At 52.8% G+C, this 17,456-nt stretch overlaps 1 long non-coding RNA gene across 1 annotated transcript; it reads left to right on the top strand.

Annotated features, from left to right (window-relative positions):
- Positions 1-11,220: 11,220 nt before the first annotated feature.
- Positions 11,221-17,064, top strand: LOC311530768. The gene is made up of 3 exons (XR_014714089.1): positions 11,221-11,444; positions 15,186-15,292; positions 16,576-17,064. It is a non-coding gene; the product is annotated as an uncharacterized lncRNA (long non-coding RNA).
- Positions 17,065-17,456: the final 392 nt, after the last annotated feature.

Below are 17,456 nucleotides of genomic sequence, written 5' to 3'. Positions count from 1 at the left end.
TTAGTTGTTGTTTATACTCCGCTTTTTTCTTTTCTTCTACAAAAACATTTCTCTGTCGTGTTGTTAGAATAGCCACCATCCTGTCCTTGCTTAGTTCTTCTTTGTCTCTTCCCTCTGGGGAAGTGAAAGCCAGATGGGAAATGTGCCCCGCTTTCCTGGGTTTAAACATTGCCTCTCCTGGCAGGAGAGGCAATTCCAATCAACTATGGACATTCCCACTGCATTTGCTGCCTCGAAGAGTCACATGTGCCTCAAAAGTGTACTTTCTGCCTGTAACGAAAATCGAGGGCTAGGAAGAACCATGAACTGAAACTGACTAATGATGGAAAGTCCACTCGCTCTAAAGACTTGCTGGTTAAAGAGATGCCTGACTCACCCCTACTCAGCACTGACACGATCTCAGTGCCTACCACATTTCGGTCCCCTGGTACCACACTTATGTCAAGGCACTGCCCCTGTGCATCTAAGGACCTGTTTTTTTTATTTTCCTACCCAACCCCAAATTCCCTTGTTACTGTCAGTCAGTCACTCTTCCATCAGACGCTCTAGGAGAGGGGCCCGGAGTTTCAGGCCGGCTGGGGCTGGCAGAACAGTCTCTCCTTCCCCTCAGCCCAGTGCCCTCCCCTGGGCACCCCCAGCCAGGCTGTCACGGGGCCTGGTGAGTTCAGGGGCACGGAGACAAGGACCCGCATGTCCTGGTGGCAGGAGCTCAAGCTGCCCCCTGCGGAGCGCCGGCTGGGCCCACACTGCTGAGTGCGCCTGTCCCCGCATCCTGGGGTCTCACACGAGCCATACACAGTAGAAGGGGAGGAGAATGAACCAGGCAGAGATGGGTCAGTCTGCCACCCGCACAGCCCCACGGCCACTGCTGTGCGCACCAGACAGCAGCTGTGAGCCAGGGATCGGTGCCTGGCCAGCCCCCAGGGGAGATCCAGTCCCTGCTGCCCACAGATGGGGGGTTGCTGGGCACCAGCTGCTTCCACTGAGAACATGGCCCCATGTGTGGAAGCATCAGTGTCTCTCTCCAGCCTGTTCCCAGGCAGCGACGCCCCATTACCTGGATCTCCTTTGATCTTCCTGTATCTTCTCTCATTAAGAGCCTTCAATGGTTTTTCACTCTCACTGGAACTTGCTCCTTGCCCCATTGTCTCTCTCAGCAACACTCAGGCTACAGACACTGGGCTGGGGTCCGCTCCTCTCAGTCTGACTGGGTCCAATTCAGCAGCAGCAAAGCCGGGGCTGGGGTCCTGGCCCTGCTTCCCCCCCTCCTCCCGCCTTGCTCCGGACTCTCCAGCCAATCTGGAAGCCGAGACAGGACCAAGCAGGACAGGTCAGAGGTGGGGGTGATTTAAGTTTCTCGTTCCCTGCCCAGCAGCCCAACCCCCTGCCAGAGGCGGTGCCATGATGATTAAACCCCCTTAACCCCCACCGGCCCCTCTGCCCGCAAGGGCTTCAGAGGCCTGATCTGCTACGGGCCCCACCCGCCAGTGACAGGCACCCAGCTGGCGGGGAGGCGGAGTCCCTGGGTACCCGCAAGGGCTGCAGTGGCCTGGCCGGCGCCGGAGGGGTATGGCGATGCTCCACCCCGGGGTATTTAACAACAGAACATGGGGGGTGAGGTGGCTGATTGCATAGCACGCGCACGTCCAGGTGTAGTGGCGACGATCGAAGCCCACAGGTTGGCTCCGCCCCAGCCATAACGTCGGGGTACCTCTCTCCCCCCACATGGCCCTTCGGTTTCTCCGGGCGCCCCGGCGGCGCCTCATACCCGAGCGTCCCGTGGGCTCCGGGCAGGCGGAACGTGTGGGGCTGGGCCCTAGGTCGCGGCGATCGGGAAAAATGAGCCTCGCTCCCAGCCACGCGACGCTTCTTCTCAATGTTCTTCCCAGCGTCTTCCTGGCTGCTCCGCTCCCTGGAACCACTCAGCGCCTGCTCCTGGTAACGCGGCTCCTCCCCCCCCACCCCCGTCATTAGCAGCCCGCGTGGCCAGCACAGCCCGGGGCGGGGGATCTGGGACCCCTCCCGCACCGTCCAGCTGTTGCTCCGGGCTGCACGGCGCTGCCCGCTGGGATGGGCGCCCTGCACTGCAGCCTTCACGGGGCTCCGGGGCCGGTGCGCGGGACAACGGAGGAACCCGGGACTCCGCAGGCAGCCAGTGAGTCCCCTTCCCCCTTCTTTTGGAGCCATTCTACCACCACCAATGGGGGCTGTCTTCTCGCTCGGGCTGCTTCGCCTTTTTCTTCCCCTTGCCCCACAGTGGCCTACTTAGCAGTGGCCTCCTTTTCTCCCTGCCCTGTGTTGCTAGCCTGCCACCTTTTACACAGGCTCGAGCTGGACTGGAGGGGACTGCTCCTCAGTGGGATACCCCCTTCCCCACGTCTTGTGGTCATCAAGGATAAGAGCAGACTCAGCTGGCCCGGCCCTACGGAGGGGGAAATCACCCATCTAGGGCTTTAAGGGCAGGCAGGTGAGTCTCACTCACTCTGACCTCCCAGCCACATGGACTGAGCCCAGCCTGATTCCAGCCCTGCCAGTCGTTGCCAGGCCCAGGCTGTTGTGATGACAGAAGCATCTGTGTGTTTCTCTCACTGCGCCCTGCTCACTGTTGATCCCAGCCAAGGAGGCAGTGAGGGAAGAGCAGTGGCTCTGGATGCAGCTCCAGTTTGCTTGGACTGCTGGGAAACAGTAACATTTAACTTGGAACCCGACCCCGCTGACTGGGCCCCAGGTCCTTGCAGAGGGTGCAGTGTGAGCAGTGGTGCGCGGAGCAGCCAAAGGGGGTTTAGATGCTACCTCTGAAAATGAGAGAGTTAAGAGTCTTGAGTTCTGCACATCAGGAGAAAGTTTTCCACCTTGCCCAATTTGTTTGCATCCCCCTCTGTGCTGCAGGGACTCAACAGCAGCTGATTTTTAAACCTTCCCAGGTGGTGTGATCGCACATCACTGCATGGTAGTAGTGAGGCACCATGGTCTAGTGGAACGGGCACTAGACGGGGTCAGGGTTCAATTCCTAGATGTGCCACTGACCAGCTGGGTGACCCTGGGCAAGTCCCTTCCCCTTCTCTGTGCCCGTTTACCCTCCCATCCTCTATTTAGGCCTCGTCTAGACCCAAGGTTCCCCACGAGTCTTGACTGTGTCCTGTTAGCACCTTTAAAGAAGTATTCAACACTTTCTACACTACATGCTATCAGGGTTTTAAGCACAACAGCTGTTTCCCCCCTCCTCCCCCCAAGTTTAGGCAAGGACTTAGATGCTAAGTTCTTGGGGACAGGGACTCTCTCTCGCTGTGTGTCTATGCAGCGCCAGGCACAGTAGGGCCCTGATCTCAGTGAGGGTCTCTAGGTGCTACCGTAATATGTTTTTTTATACAAGTGACTTTTCATTTTTAGGAAGTGAGGAAGCAGAGACTAAAGGCAGAGCGTGCCCAGCACAACACATTTCCCTGCAGAGCCACTTGCGTCCCTATAAAAGCTGGCACACACCCTTTGTGTATCTGGGCATTTAAAGTCATCAATGATGACACACACCCCACTGTGGCTATTTTCTCTACTGCCTTAGAGGAGCTCTCAGGAGCAGTTGCAACCAGCAATAGTAAAATTATGTATTAGCTACAGAACATTTGAAATCTGATGTGTAGGCCCCAGAACGAAGTCTGCCAGCCCAGCCGGGCCCTTGTCCAAGCTACTGGAAAGAAAGGGGCACTCTGATGGCATCAAAAGAACCTTTCATTTCTGGGAGCCTCTGACTGCGTTTGCTTCCCCAATTCCTCTCCTATGCCCCATATACTGTCACCTGCTCTGGAAGGAGCCCTGCACCAGTAGGTGTATGGATCCAACACACCACAGATCACTGCAACAGTCACATTCCAGCAACCCCAAGATCTAATTTCTGGTCCTCCCAGACAGCTATTAAATGCTCCTAACAAATGCCCAGTAGCCAACCGCCCCCTCCCAAAATACTGCACGTCGATCGGTTCATATTCAACAGCATAAGCCGCAAACCCTCTGATCATCCCATACAGGTCTGTGCAACAGGGGCCAATTAACATCACTGTGGGGAGCCTGCACTTCACAGTCTGCCTCAGGGTTAAAACTCTCTGCTTTGGCGCTGCATTAACCCAGCTGTCCAGGCTGGATCATAAAGCAGGAGCCAAGGGGGTCCCTGCTCTGGCTTTCGCAGGTGTGAGCTCTGCCTGGGACTTCTGACGCGGGAGCGGGATGGGGAGGGAAGAGGGGCGAGAATGCAGATTCAGAAAGGCCAGCAGCCTCACAGGCTCCGCAGCCAGGGTCACCCAGCTGCCTAAGAGCGGCGGGCGGGGACCGAATTCCGCCCAGGAACCCAGGTTTGTGACTGAGGAGCCCCACGCTACTGTAAGGAGCGGAGGATGCCTGGGGCAGCCGGGGGCGGTGCCCTGTTTAAAGCCCTTTTAAAGCCCCGCAGTGGCAGGAGCTCCGGGCCCTTTAAATCACCGCTGGGGAAGCCGGTCTGGTCCGGCAGGGTGTACTGGCTCTTGCCAATGCGCTGGTCCGGACCGGCTTACTTTCACCTCTGCTGCTTCCCGGGGGGCTCTGCTCCTCTTCCCCCCCCCCCCCCCCGGGTGCCTGTCACGGGTGGGCGGGGCCCGTGGCAGATCAGGTCTCTGAAGCCCTGGGGGGTGGAGGGGCCGATGGGGGTTAAGGGGGTTCAATCATCATGGCACCGCCTCTGGCAGGGGGTTGGGCTGCTGGGCAGGGAACGAGAAACCACAAATCGCCCCCCCCCCCCGCCCGCCCGTGACTTGTCCTGGGTCCGTCTCGGCTTCCAGATTGGAGAGTCCGGAGCAGGGGGGCGACCAGGGCCAGGACCCCCGCCCCAGCTTGGCTTGGCCGAGTGGGACCCAGTCAGACCGAGAGGAGCTGACCCCAGCCCAGCGCCTGCAGCAGTGCCTGTAGCCTGGGTGTCGCTGAGAGAGACGATGGGGCCAGCAGCTGGACCTGCTGGGGGCGAAGAGCCGCGGCAGGAGTGGCCTGTTGACGGCACTGGACACCTGAAGGCTGGAGGGGAGCCAGGTAATGGGGCGTCGCTGCCTGGGAACAGGCTGGAGAGAGACCCTGAGGCTGCCCCACATGGGGCCAGGCTCTCAGTGGCAGCAGCCAGTGCCCAGCCACCCCCTGTCTGTGGGCAGCAGGGACTGGATCACCCCCAGGGGCTCTCAGGGCACCGATCCCTGGCTCACACCTGCTGTCTGGCGGACACAGCGGGGGCCGTGCAGGGCCCTCCTGGGCTGGGTGTGTCAGACCCCCTATGACCGCACTGGGCCATCTCTGCCCGGTTCGTTCTCCCCCCTTCTGCTGTGTACGGCCAGTGTGAGACCCCAGTGTGCGGGGACAGGGGCACTCTGCAGTGTGGGCCCAGCCAGAACTCGGCAGGGGGCGGAGCGGGGATGGGGATGGGGGGGCAGTTTGAGCTCCTGCCCCCAGAGTATGCGGGTCCCTGTCTCTGTACCCCAGAGCGTCTGAGGGAAGGAGCAATCGGCAGAAAGGTGCATGTTCTAGGGCAGCTCCAGCCGGGGTGCTGTCAGTGAGATGCGTCCTCACAGCCCTGCTTGAGGGGTCTTTCTGTTTCAGACCCTCATTGTAATGGCAAGAAATGTAACTACTATAAGAAATATAGAATTGTCCTCGCAGTTGTGTCCTTATGTCTCATCGCTGTTACTGTCCTGGCAGGTGAGTTCTCAGGCCTCCCTTCCCCCTCTCTGCACATCCCATTCCCCCTGGAGCCACCACAGTCACGGTCTCTCCTCCTGGCCTGTCTGGCTTCTGCCCCTGGGACAGAGGATTCCTGGGGAATGTTCCTCTCCAACCCTCCTCCTGCTCCCTCCCAGAGCCCGACCCTCTCCTGCTCCCTCCCAGACCCCTGCACCTGGGCACTCTCTGTGTCGGGACTGAAATTAGTTCCCCCAGCAGATCTCTGAGCACTTTGGGTCCGCGTGACTATTGCTGGGCCCCAGGCACAGTCACCGATACCCGTGTAGAGTGCGGGTGATTGACCGGAGAAGGTGCAGGGCAGCAATAAGCTGGGCCCTATGCCTGCAGCTTGTGCCCCTGAGGTACCAGCCTGGCCTTCCTGCATCCCCGGGTCGTGCCCGGGGCTGGGGTGGCAGAACCTTCAGCGTCACTGAAATGAGCCTTAGAATGCAGTGCGGACACCGCCATCAAGGGAGCTGGTTTGTCTGGCTGGGTTTTGGTTTTGGCTTGGTTACAGTTTACAGTGTGGTCTACTGGGGATTGTGTGTTTGGGGACTGTGGCGGCCAGAGGCCTCCTAGATGTGTATGCACTTGCAAGGCTCTAGTCTCCTGTCCTTTCATCCTTGGACATCCTTGTGATGACTCTTTTCCTGTGCGTTAACACGGGACAGGGCTGACCTAGGAGAGAAGGGCTTAAAAGCCAGACGCTAAGGCTATGTCTACACAGTGCTAAAAGTCCAGCAGTATGGCAGTGGCTGGCCCATCTCTGTTGACTCAGGTTCGTGGCTGCAGGGCTAAAATTTGCTGCGGTCTATGTTTACTTGGTCATGTCTCGGGTGACCTACTGAGGTCCCTTCCAGTCCTACATTTCTATGGTTCTGTGACTTGTGCAGAGTTGACCGGTGACCTCGGCAGTAAAGAGTCCCTTAGTGCCATTCACTCCCCCAGTCTGCACAGACCACACCTGCTAGTTCCGAGAGCGGCTGTTCCTGGTGAATGTGAACCCTGCTGTACCATAGTCTGGGAAAGCAGGTGCTGTACGATTGTCAGGGGTGGATTTATCTGTTGCCCTGGGATCTGATCACTGGACCTCAGGAGAGTTTAGCAGCTAGGAGCGTGGGTTGAGTCCAAGCTAGTCTGCATCCTTTGTGCCAATGTAATGACATCAGTGCAGCTGAAGAGGTGCAGACAGAGAGGGGCTTGCATTGATGCAATTCACTGCAGCGCCCAAAATGAGCCACCCATCGTTCCATGGAGACTCATTCATCACCAGCATTACATCCATGGAAATTGTTCTGCCATAGACAGCCCCTGAATCCCATTGACTCACACAGGGTAAGGTGAGGGGAGATCTGTGAGCTCTGGGGTTCTTCACCTCCGGGTGCAGGGAGGTTCCCAGAACAAAGAGGTTCCTTGATATACCTCTTCCATTGTAGGAGACTTTGGAAGGGACCTAGGAGGTCTGGCAGCCTCTCTCACAGAGTCTCTAGAGTCTTAATATTCAGTGCTCTATACAGGGTATGAAACTTGTAATTATTAAACTCTCAGCTGCAGTCGCTCCTGAAATGAGTTGCACAAATATAGCTGGGCATGTGTCAAAAACTATTTTAGGGGCTTTCCTAAAGTATGCATCCGATGAAGTGAGCTGTAGCTCACGAAAGCTCATGGTCAAATAAATTGGTTAGTCTCTAAGGTGCCACAAGTACTCCTTTTATTTTAGGGGCTTGTGTACAGGAATATTTAGTTCATGGCAAGCTGGGGTGTGGGTCCTCAAGGAATCAATTTTGAAGCACTTAGAGGAGAAGAAAGTGATCAGGAACAGTCAGCATGGATTCACCAAGAGCAAGTCATGCCTGACTAACCTAATTGCCTTCTATGATGAGATCACTGGCTCTGTGGATGGCGGGGAAGCAGTGGACGTGTTATTCCTTGACTTTAGTAAAGCTTTTGTTACGGTCTCCCACAGTAGTCTTGCCAGCAAGTTAAAGAAGTATGGGCTGGATGAATGGACTATAAGGTGGATAGAAAGCTGGCTAGATTATCGGGCTTAGTGGGTAGTGATCAATGGCTCCATGTCTAGTTGGCTACTGGTATCAAGCGGAATGTCCGAAGGGTCGGTCCTGGGGCCAGTTTTGTTCAATATCTTCATTAATGATCTGGAGGATGGCGAGGTTTGCACCCTCAGCAAGTTTGCAGATGACACTAAACTGGGAGGAGTGGTAGGTACGCTGCAGGGTAGGGATAGGATACAGAGGGACCTAGACAAATTAGAGGATTGGGCCAAAAGAAATCTGATGAGGTACAACAAGGACAAGTGCAGAGTCCTGCACTTAGGACGGAAGAATCCCATGCACCGCTACAGACTAGGGACCGAATGGCTAGGCAGCAGTTCTGCAGAAAAGGACCCAGGGGTTACAGTGGACGAGAAGCTGGATATGAGTCAACAGTGTGTCCTTGTTGCCAAGAAGGCTAACAGCATTTTGGGCTGTATAAGTAGGAGCCTTGCCAGCAGATTGAGGGAAGTGATTGTTCCCCTCTATTCGGCATTGGTGAGGCCTCATCTGGAGTACTGTGTCCAGTTTTGGGCCCCACACGACAAGAAGGATGTGGAAAAATTGGAAAGAGTCCAGCGGAGGGCAACAAAAATGATTAGGGGGCTGGAGTACATGACTTATGAGGAGAGGCTGTGGGAACTGAGATTATTTAGTCTGCAGAAGAGAAGAATGAGGGGGGATTTGATAGCTGCTTTCAACTACCTGAAAGGGGGTTCCAAAGAGGATGGATCTAGACTATTTTCAGTGGTACCAGATGACAGAACAAGGAGTAATGGTCTCAAGTTGCGGTGGGGGAGGTTTAGGTTGGATATTAGGAAAGACTTTCACTAGGAGGGTGGTGAAGCACTGAAATGGGTTACCTAGGGAGGTGGTGGAATATCCATCCTTAGAAGTTTTTAAGTCCTGGCTTGACAAAGCCCTGGCTGGGATGATTTAATTGGGGATTGGTCCTGCTTTGAGCAGGGGGTTGGGCTAGATGACTTCAGGAGATCCCTTCCAACCCTGATATTCTATGAATCTACCTCACACTAGTCTGCTCTGAATTCTCAGTGTGCACCTTGCTGATGCACGTTTAAATTTGTTAATGTGATTTGATCTGTTCCTCTTTGAAAGGGGAGTAGATCAAAATGTATTAACAAACTGTTAATGCATGTCAGTAGGGTGCCCATAGACAGTCAGACCGCAGCAGTCTGGTGTGGGGTAGATTCACACCTCAGCTAGACGCAAACATTTAAATCGTGGTGACAAGTCCTAATCACTGACTTTCCTACTCAGTTCCACAGTATGCGTGTGCATGGTAGTATGCACTACACCGGGGTAGTCAATTATTTTTAGTCAAGGTCCACATTTCTTGGTCAAGGAGTAGCCAAGGTCCAGACTGCAGAGAAAATAAAAAAATATAACAAAAGTAAAGTAAATAAAAAGATCTCTGGCAATAAAAAGCACCTGCAGTCCAGATTTGACCCATGGTCCACCTATTGACTACCCCTGCACTACACAGTTAAATCTCCAGGGCCATCTCCATCTCAGCATGCCTCGTGTGTGAGCTGAGCATGCTCTTTCTTTGATAACAAAGGCCTGGTTTCCTAACTCACTGTCTGTTCCTCACTGAGCGCCAGCCACATGGGTGCAGCTACTGAGTTACTCTGGTGCAGAAAAGGGGATATGCTCAACAATCACTGGAGGGGTTTGACTCAAAAACTTCCCACCCCAGAAAAGAACATCTCAGGAAACAATCCCTTCCAGGCGGAGAGCAAGCAGGAGGGATTATTGTGGGGGAAACCACTAACCGATGCGGGATTTAACAGTTCTTACCCATCGTGGCCCTAATAAACCCACCTCTGGCTATCCATCCGCTGCGCTGGATGTGAGTTATGGTGATCCTACTGCTGCTGTCTGATGGCACTGAAATATATATGTATATATATTATTATAACTGCCTTCACTTCCCCTCTAAACCACTTCAGTTAGTTACTAGGTCAGTAACCCGGTCAAAAAAGGAAATGAGGATGGTTTGGCATGATTTGTTCTTGGCAAATCCATGTAGGGTATTCCTCATTACTCTGTTATCCTCTAGGTGTTTACACATTGTTTAATAATTTGATCCAATTGAAATATTCCTAGTCTATTGACAGTGGTTGGGGAGGCAGACCCAGTCAGAGTGGCTGCCAGCCCTTAAAGTCTGCTTCTAATTTTATATGAGCGCCCTTCTCTTTTTAGTAGCATTATCAGGCCTAGCAGAGCTGACGTCGTCCTCTCTACTGGGTCCAGCACTTTCAAATTTCAGTGTTTTATCTCCTGAAATGGATATTGACACTTTGGTCTCAACATGCCTCTCTAGGAGAGCAAAGCAAAGAGCAGGAAGAGGGAATCAGCCAGCCCAGTGTAGCAGTCTATGTCCTAGCTGATCATAACAAAATCGAGCTTTTCTGTATTCTCCCGCTGGTCCTTTTGACAGCTCTGCAGCTCCCTGAATTTGGGCCTAGCTCTGAATTCTGCATTTTGTGCTGATGCATGGAAATCCTGTCTGTCTGCATCCTCACTGAATTCAGCCCCACACTCCACACCAACAAACCGAGGTGTGGTGGCCCCTCATAACTGATTCAGATTCTAACGACTTCCTGGCTCCCTCCCATCCTCTGAGCAGCTTCCAGAGTCTTCAGGAGTCTGAAATGTGGATCTAATGAGATTATTCCTGTTTGCTCTTCTCAGAGAGCAGGTATATGTGTCACCAGTCTCTTAACCCTGTGTTCTTTCGTTTTCAGTGCTCCTATTCACAAGATCTTTGGATGGTCGAGTCACCTCTACTGTCCCATCTCAGGGGCCCCCGTTTGGCCTCTGCTGCCTGGAGGAATGGGTTGGATACCAAGGAAAATGCTACTATTTGTCAAAGGAAGAAAAGAACTGGGATTCTAGCCAGCACTTCTGCTCTTTGTTCAATGCTTCCCTGGCTGTAATTGACACCCAGGAGGAAAAGGTGAGACTCCTGCAGATTCTTTCTAACTGCAATGGACTGGGCTTGGCATGACAGACAGAGTTGAAATGTGGGCAGAGCCCCACCCCTGGAGTGTGAGTAGGATCTTTGATGTTTCTCAGGATTGGAGGTGAGAATGAGTGAGATTCTGGAAGCTAAGTCCCTGCCCTGGCTATCAATGTGCCTCTGTGATCAGTACGGACCTTTTGAACCCTCAGCTTCTGACTGGAGATGGCAGCTTTATGGCTTCCCAGCCTCCCCTGCCCAGTTTTGCGTTTTCTTGGCAACCAGCCAGGGTGTAGGGAGCCGGGGTGGCTCCCCTCTGAACCAGAGGGTAAAGAGCCACCCTCTCAGCCTGAGTGGGCGGGGCCAGACCAAGCTTCCGCCAATCCCCGGAAGGGGCGGGGTGGGACAGGAAGTACAAAAGGCGGGGCTCTTTGCCCAGCGAGGAGAGCACCAGGAAGGGAGACACACAGGCAGCTGGCTGCTCCCTCGTGATCTTGCTGCCGACCGGGAACTGACCGGGAGGAAGGCCTGTGGCGACCAGGACTGCCAGCCGCTGAGTACCCGGAGGACCTGGAGGGGCCCGGCTGTAGCCCGGGCCGGCGTGAGTCTGACACAGAGGGGGAGCTGGAGCTGCCAGCAGCGGAATACCCGGAGGGACCGGAGAGACCCGCTTGAGAGACCGGGTAGGAAGTAGCCCAGGGGCAGAACTGCACCGTGGGGTGGGTGTGTTTGGTCAGCGGGGCGCGGATGGCCCCGCTGACCCAGCGGCGGGACCTTCGCCTCCCGCCACTGTCAGGGCCCTGGGCTGGAACGCCGTGGAGTTGGGTGGGCCCGCGTTCCCCTACCCCGGCCAGCCGGCCTTGGGTAGCAGAACTGTGCGCTACAGACTCGGGCCGGCGCTCCCCCTGCCTGAGGGGCGCCCCGCTAATTCCCCAGTGCCCGAAAGGTGTGACGAAGGCCTCCAGTGGGACAATAGCTCTCCATCCCCCACCCCCAGGGGCTCGGAGGACCGACTGAAACCTGTCTCTCTAAGGCTCTCTAAGGAGATCTATGCCGCAAATTGTGTCTCCTTCCTCGGGGCAAACCCAGTTTTGGCTTACTGTGATCATATCCTCAAATTCTATTTCTACTGGCTGACTTAGGGTTGCTTTTAATCTTCCCCCTCCCATCCCTTCAATCCATACGGTTTGCTGGGTAAGGGGAGGTCTTGGCTGGTTATCGATACCAAGGCTCCCGTGTCTATTAACATTTTGCACGACTGGCCCCCTACTCGTGCGTTATGAGACATCCATGGGTCGCCTACAGTGCCAGCCACGGAGGCCGCTATTACCTACTTGTTAGCCAGGAGTTTGAGCAACTCCTGGATTTGTTTAGCCTGTTCCTGTTCTTGGGTTCCAGTTTTATACGTTTTATTTTGCTTGCTTGGCCACTAGCCTTCCTTACCCCCACCCGAGGGTAGAAGCAATTCTCTTTTGTGTGGCCAATTTTTTTAGAGTTACTGCACATTTTGGTTTTCTTCTTGTCTTTACAATCACATGCCAGATGTCCTGGCTTGTTACAGGTGTAACTGGTAGCAGATCTGAGTGCATGAACCGCTGCAACCTCCTCGGAGGGGATGGTTGCCACTATCTTCTTTTTCTTTCTATTTTCTAAATCCGTGGCCCATTTCATCACGGCTGAGTATGAATCTCCAACCCAGCTGCCTAACGCCAGGACCGCTTGGTGGTCCGCAGACAATCCTTCTTTTAAAATTTTGGAGGAACACGTCATGGTCTCGGGTTGTTATATTATCCAGGCCTGAATAAGAGCAGAACTCATCCAACTTCTTTTCGGCATAGGACATGGCAGACTCCCCTTTCTGCTGAATCACTGATTGCAAGGCTTCCCATTTGGTGGTTTGAGCTCCTAGAGCTGTAGAAAGTGCAGCTTTAAATTTGGTTTGGCTTCCGGATTCTGGGTTCGGGGCTGGTTCTTCTGTGAGAGCGGCTCCCACCTGGTTGGAGTCATGATCCTCAGCCCAGTGCCTGGTTTTCCATTTGTTGTCTAAGTTGTCCCACACATCCCTGGGACATTTGCATTTCAGTCAGGCCATGCGGTTTGTCCCAGAACTCGGCATTCTTATTATCACGCTTGAGTTCGGGCAGATCGGACAGCAGCACCTGGCTTTCCTGTGTGGTAAAGGGACGGTAGATCTCGGTGGTTTCCGTCCTGAATCCCCGTCCTGGCTCACCATTCGCATTAACATTTCTGAGCCTTCTTGACTGCGTTTTAATTGGGGCCATGCGTTTGTACATGATCCCCTGGGGCAACTAACGCCTGTGGCTCCTCCCATTATCCCTGGTGGTGCCCAGATTTGGCCCTTGAGGTGCTGGCCCGTATGGAGGGGGTTCAGGTCTATCGCCTTTGCTCCTCACTGCCAGATCTTTCCACGGATAATTAATCGGTGGTACAGTTGGCTGTCAAGTGCCAGTTGTGAGCTCCCCCTCTTCTAATCTAGGGGTGTGCCCCTGGCATGGTAATTTTGATTCTGTTGCTTTGGGATCTTTCCCGTCTGCCTGACAGCTACACATTTTGAAGGGAGTATTGTCATTCTGGTACAGGCTTTTATCTCTTAGTGCCTTATTATCAGCTTTTAGAGTTTTATTTTCCTTTTCTTTATATTGAGGATATTCAATATTACTATCACTGCTTTGTCTGTTTTGTCACCTTTTTGGTCATTCCACCATTCAACCAACTCTTCCACTGGTCCGGCTGCAACATAATTTGCTTTTTTTAACTGCCGCCTGCCGGGTCTTTATGTGTTTATACTCTAAATATTCCCGAGGGCTGACTTTCGTCTCCCCCTTAGATGCCATGGCTTTTTGATTACCCCGACTGCTGACCTTATTGGGGAAGTACGTTCCCCACCGCCCCGCTTATCACCATGGTCTCAATTTACACAAAATTGCCGGCCTTGCTGGGGACTTGTACTATTCAAGGGAATATACATCACGTGCCTGATGGGGGGCGCTCTGTCAGGACTTGCAGTGTTACGTACAGTGAGGAAGTGGGATCACCAGTTCGCACTGCCTACCACTCGCATACCCAGGCAATTCTGGGCTTAACTCACAGCCAGTCGCTTGCTGGTTGTTTGTCCAATCCTCCGTAATACACCCCTTAGTTAAACAGTATATAACCCTCTTGTACTCGTCTCCCTTCCCAATTGGTACCCCTTTTTAACCCCTACACTTGGATTACACGTGTCTAGGTTCCTTTTCACTTAAATTTTAAAAAGCGGGAGCAAGCTGTGTCTGAAGGGGATGAGAGACGTTCATCCCTAGCCTAATGAGGTGGTAAATTAAACATACTCACCTCTCTTTTGGATGTCCGTCTCTGGCGCCCAGTCAGTTCACAAACTTGTATCCCATCCTCGTCGCCATCTGAAGGAACAGAGATGGACACCGTGTGGAGTCAAGCAGCAGGGATTATTATGCACAGCACTGGCAGAGTGTTACTTTGCTTATCAGGCCCAGTGAGACACTGCCAAACAATTGATTACAATAGATTATATAGGGTGCCAATGGGTGGAGAGAAGCAGCGGGGTGGGAATTCCCGAGCCCCTGGCTAGGTTCTAGCAGCAAGACAAAATTAGCCCAATAAGCCAATAGTCTAAAAGATTACATAATGGCTCCGCCCGTAGCTCAGGTTAACATGTCGCTAATACACAGTTGTTCTCCGTCAAACGTTTCCTATTGCAATGTGTAGGTTAAATGCTGATTTTTGGTTCCATAGAAATGAGATGGCTCTTCCGCTTGGCCAACAGGTACATTCCTGGGAGTTTAAAGCAAAAAGAATAGTGAGCAGTACACAGCAATAGCAATTGTTTTAGGGTTACCACTACGTTTCTGCGAACTAGAATTAGCATCTGTGAAAGGGAGGATGTCATAGCTCATGCTGACATGTTAGGCCTGTCCCTGAACTCTGGTTGGCCTTTGGGGAGTGTGTCAAGTCAAGCACGTTATCTTCTTCCTTTAGGCTCCTCTCAGTGCTTTGGGCCTGTAACTCTGACTCCTGGTAAGTCTCCCAATCTGGAATTATGCTGACTCCACTTAACTAGTTGAAACAAAACAAGGTTGTCTCCTGTTTACGCCAGCTTTCTTTTAACCATGTATTGTTCATTGTTAGCTAGGCCTCATGCCTCAGACCAAGCTGTGGAATTTGGGCCTATGTGAAAAGCTCTTAACAGAGACTGTGGTCAAGGTCTTACGTACATATTAATGGATTTTTGGCCCTTCAGTAACTATACTGGTATAGCTCAAGCTGTGCAACTCTGATGTGGAGACAAGCCCTTAGCTATACAATTGAGATTCCCTGCTGTACAAAGCCCTGTGGGGCAGGATCCCAGGAACACGGCAGAGTCTGATACACACTGTCCTGTTGTTCAGGATTTCATGGTGCGCTATGCAGGCCCCGTTGAGCACTGGATTGGGCTCAGAAGAGAATCAAGCCAGCCCTGGAAGTGGGTGAACGGAACCCTATTCAACCAGCAGCTGTGAGTCCATTTCTGTCTTTTTGCTTTCCCAGGGGTAAATCACAAGCGACTGAAATGTTAGCTTGGACGGATCCACAGCTTACCCCATTAGAGCTTTTAATCTTAAAACCGGTGTTAAAATAGGGCCTAACTCTTCTGTGCTGCACAATACGGTGCAAGAAGGAGTGTGTGTTTCTGGGCTCCCAATGCCCTTTCTCCAGCGTGCTGTCTCGGTAGGAGTTAAAACCCCTGGGGGGTAGCGTCCCAGTGGATGCACCTCTGCAGTGAAACAGGCTGTAACGCCAGAGGCTCTTTGTGATCCCTTGCTGATCAGCGCAGCTGCTGCATTTGTCTTGAGCATGGCTGTGCACTGCCTACCCCCACAGGCACCGGCTTTCCAAAGTGCCGGGGGGTGCTTGACCCCCGGCTCTGCTCCAGGCCCCGCCCCCACTCCACTCCTTCCTCCAAGGCCCCACCCCCACCCCGCCTTTTCCCACCCCCACTCCACACCCGCCTCGCCCAGTTCCGCCCCCTCCCCCGAGCACGCCGCATCCTTGCTCCTTCCCCCTCCCCCCAGAGCCTCCTGCATGCCGCGAAACAGCTGATCACGGGAGGCGCGGGGTGGGAGGGGAGAGGCACTGATCCGTGGGGCCCACCAGCTGATGGGAGGCGCTGGGTGGGGGGCGCTGATAGGGGGGCTGTCGGTGGGTGTTCAGAACCCACCATTTTTTCCCTGTGGGTGTTCCAGCCCCAGAGCACCCACGGAGTCGGCGCCTATGCCTAAGTCTAACTCAGGCCCAGATCCTTAAAGGATCTGGGCCTGGGTTACTTTTAATTTGAAGGTGCTAAATAGACACCTCACTGTTCTGGTACACTTCAGTTTCCATGGTCTGCCGACTCAGGCAGATATTGCTACATTGGCTACACTCTGTTTGTATTTTTAAAGTTTGCATCAGTCATAAAGGGTTAGAATTTTTTTTTTTTTTAAGATAGCTGACTATGGCCGTGTCATGGAAAAATTCTGGTTTGCTGAGCAGCCGTGAGCCACTCCACTCGGATCCCTTTTTCAGTTTGCTGTGCCTAATGATTGCCTGAAATGTTTCCTCCTGTTCTGATCCTTGGCTGCCAGGCAGGAGTTTGGGGTGAATCCTGTTGCTGGTGCAGAAAGGGGAAACCCTGAAAACCTGTGAGCGCTGCAGCTCTGTGTCACCATCCAAATGTGTGGAACGCCACCTCGATGGTGACTATTGCGGGTGGAGGGGGAAACGTTCAGCTCCTGACTAGCTCCATGGCTTACATTACAGGTTTGAAGTAAGAGCAGAAGGGGACTGCGCGTATCTGAGCGATGTCTTCGTGAGCTCTTCAAGGTGCTATTCTCTGAGGAACTGGATCTGTACCAAACCTGATGCATATGCAAAGTGAAAGGAACATGCAATGGAGGGGGACTAGTAGAGATGTAAAAGTTTAACCAGTTAACCCATAAGCTTGATGCTTATCAGCAGGGCACTACCAATTTCTTGGGGCATGAAAAATGCGTCAGGGACCAAAATAAGCCCTTCCCTGTGAAATGCGATGTCTCCTTGTTCCACCCTTCCAGAAACAGCAGCAAGACACCTTCATCACTCTCCTCCTGCACACGTCATTGCTTCCTTCCCTCCTCCCCTGTCCTCCCCAGCACTGAATGCTTGTTTGTCTGAGCGATTGGCTGAACAAGAAGTAGGACTGGGCGGACTTGTAGGCTCTAAAGTTTTACACTGTTTTATTGTTAAGTGCAGTTGCTCTTTTTTACATAATTCTGCATTTGTAAGTTCAACTTTCATGATAAAGAGATTGCACTACAGTACTTCAGTGAAGTGAATTGAAGTTTTTTTTACAATGGAAATGTTTGTAATAAAAAATATAAAGTGAGCACTGTACACTTTGTATTCTGTGTTGTAATTGAAATCAATATATTTGAAAATGTAGAAAACATCCAAAAATATTTAAATGGTATTCTAGTATTTAACAGTGCGATTAATTGCACAATTAATCGTGATTATTTTTTTTTAATCACTTGACAGCCCTAATTAATACAAAACATACAGGCATGACATCCCCCCATGGTTACAAACTGGTCTAAGCTGAGTCCCCTTAAACTCTCCAGCCTGGGCTCTCTCACAGTGCCATGCAAGTGACAAGCAGCAAA

The sequence above is a fragment of the Lepidochelys olivacea genome, assembly GCF_965140295.1.
Source record: "Lepidochelys olivacea isolate rLepOli2 genome assembly, chromosome: 14".
Lineage (NCBI taxonomy): Eukaryota > Metazoa > Chordata > Testudines > Cheloniidae > Lepidochelys > Lepidochelys olivacea.
Note: the sequence above shows the minus strand (reverse complement) of the source record. Positions and strands in the feature narration are given on the sequence as shown.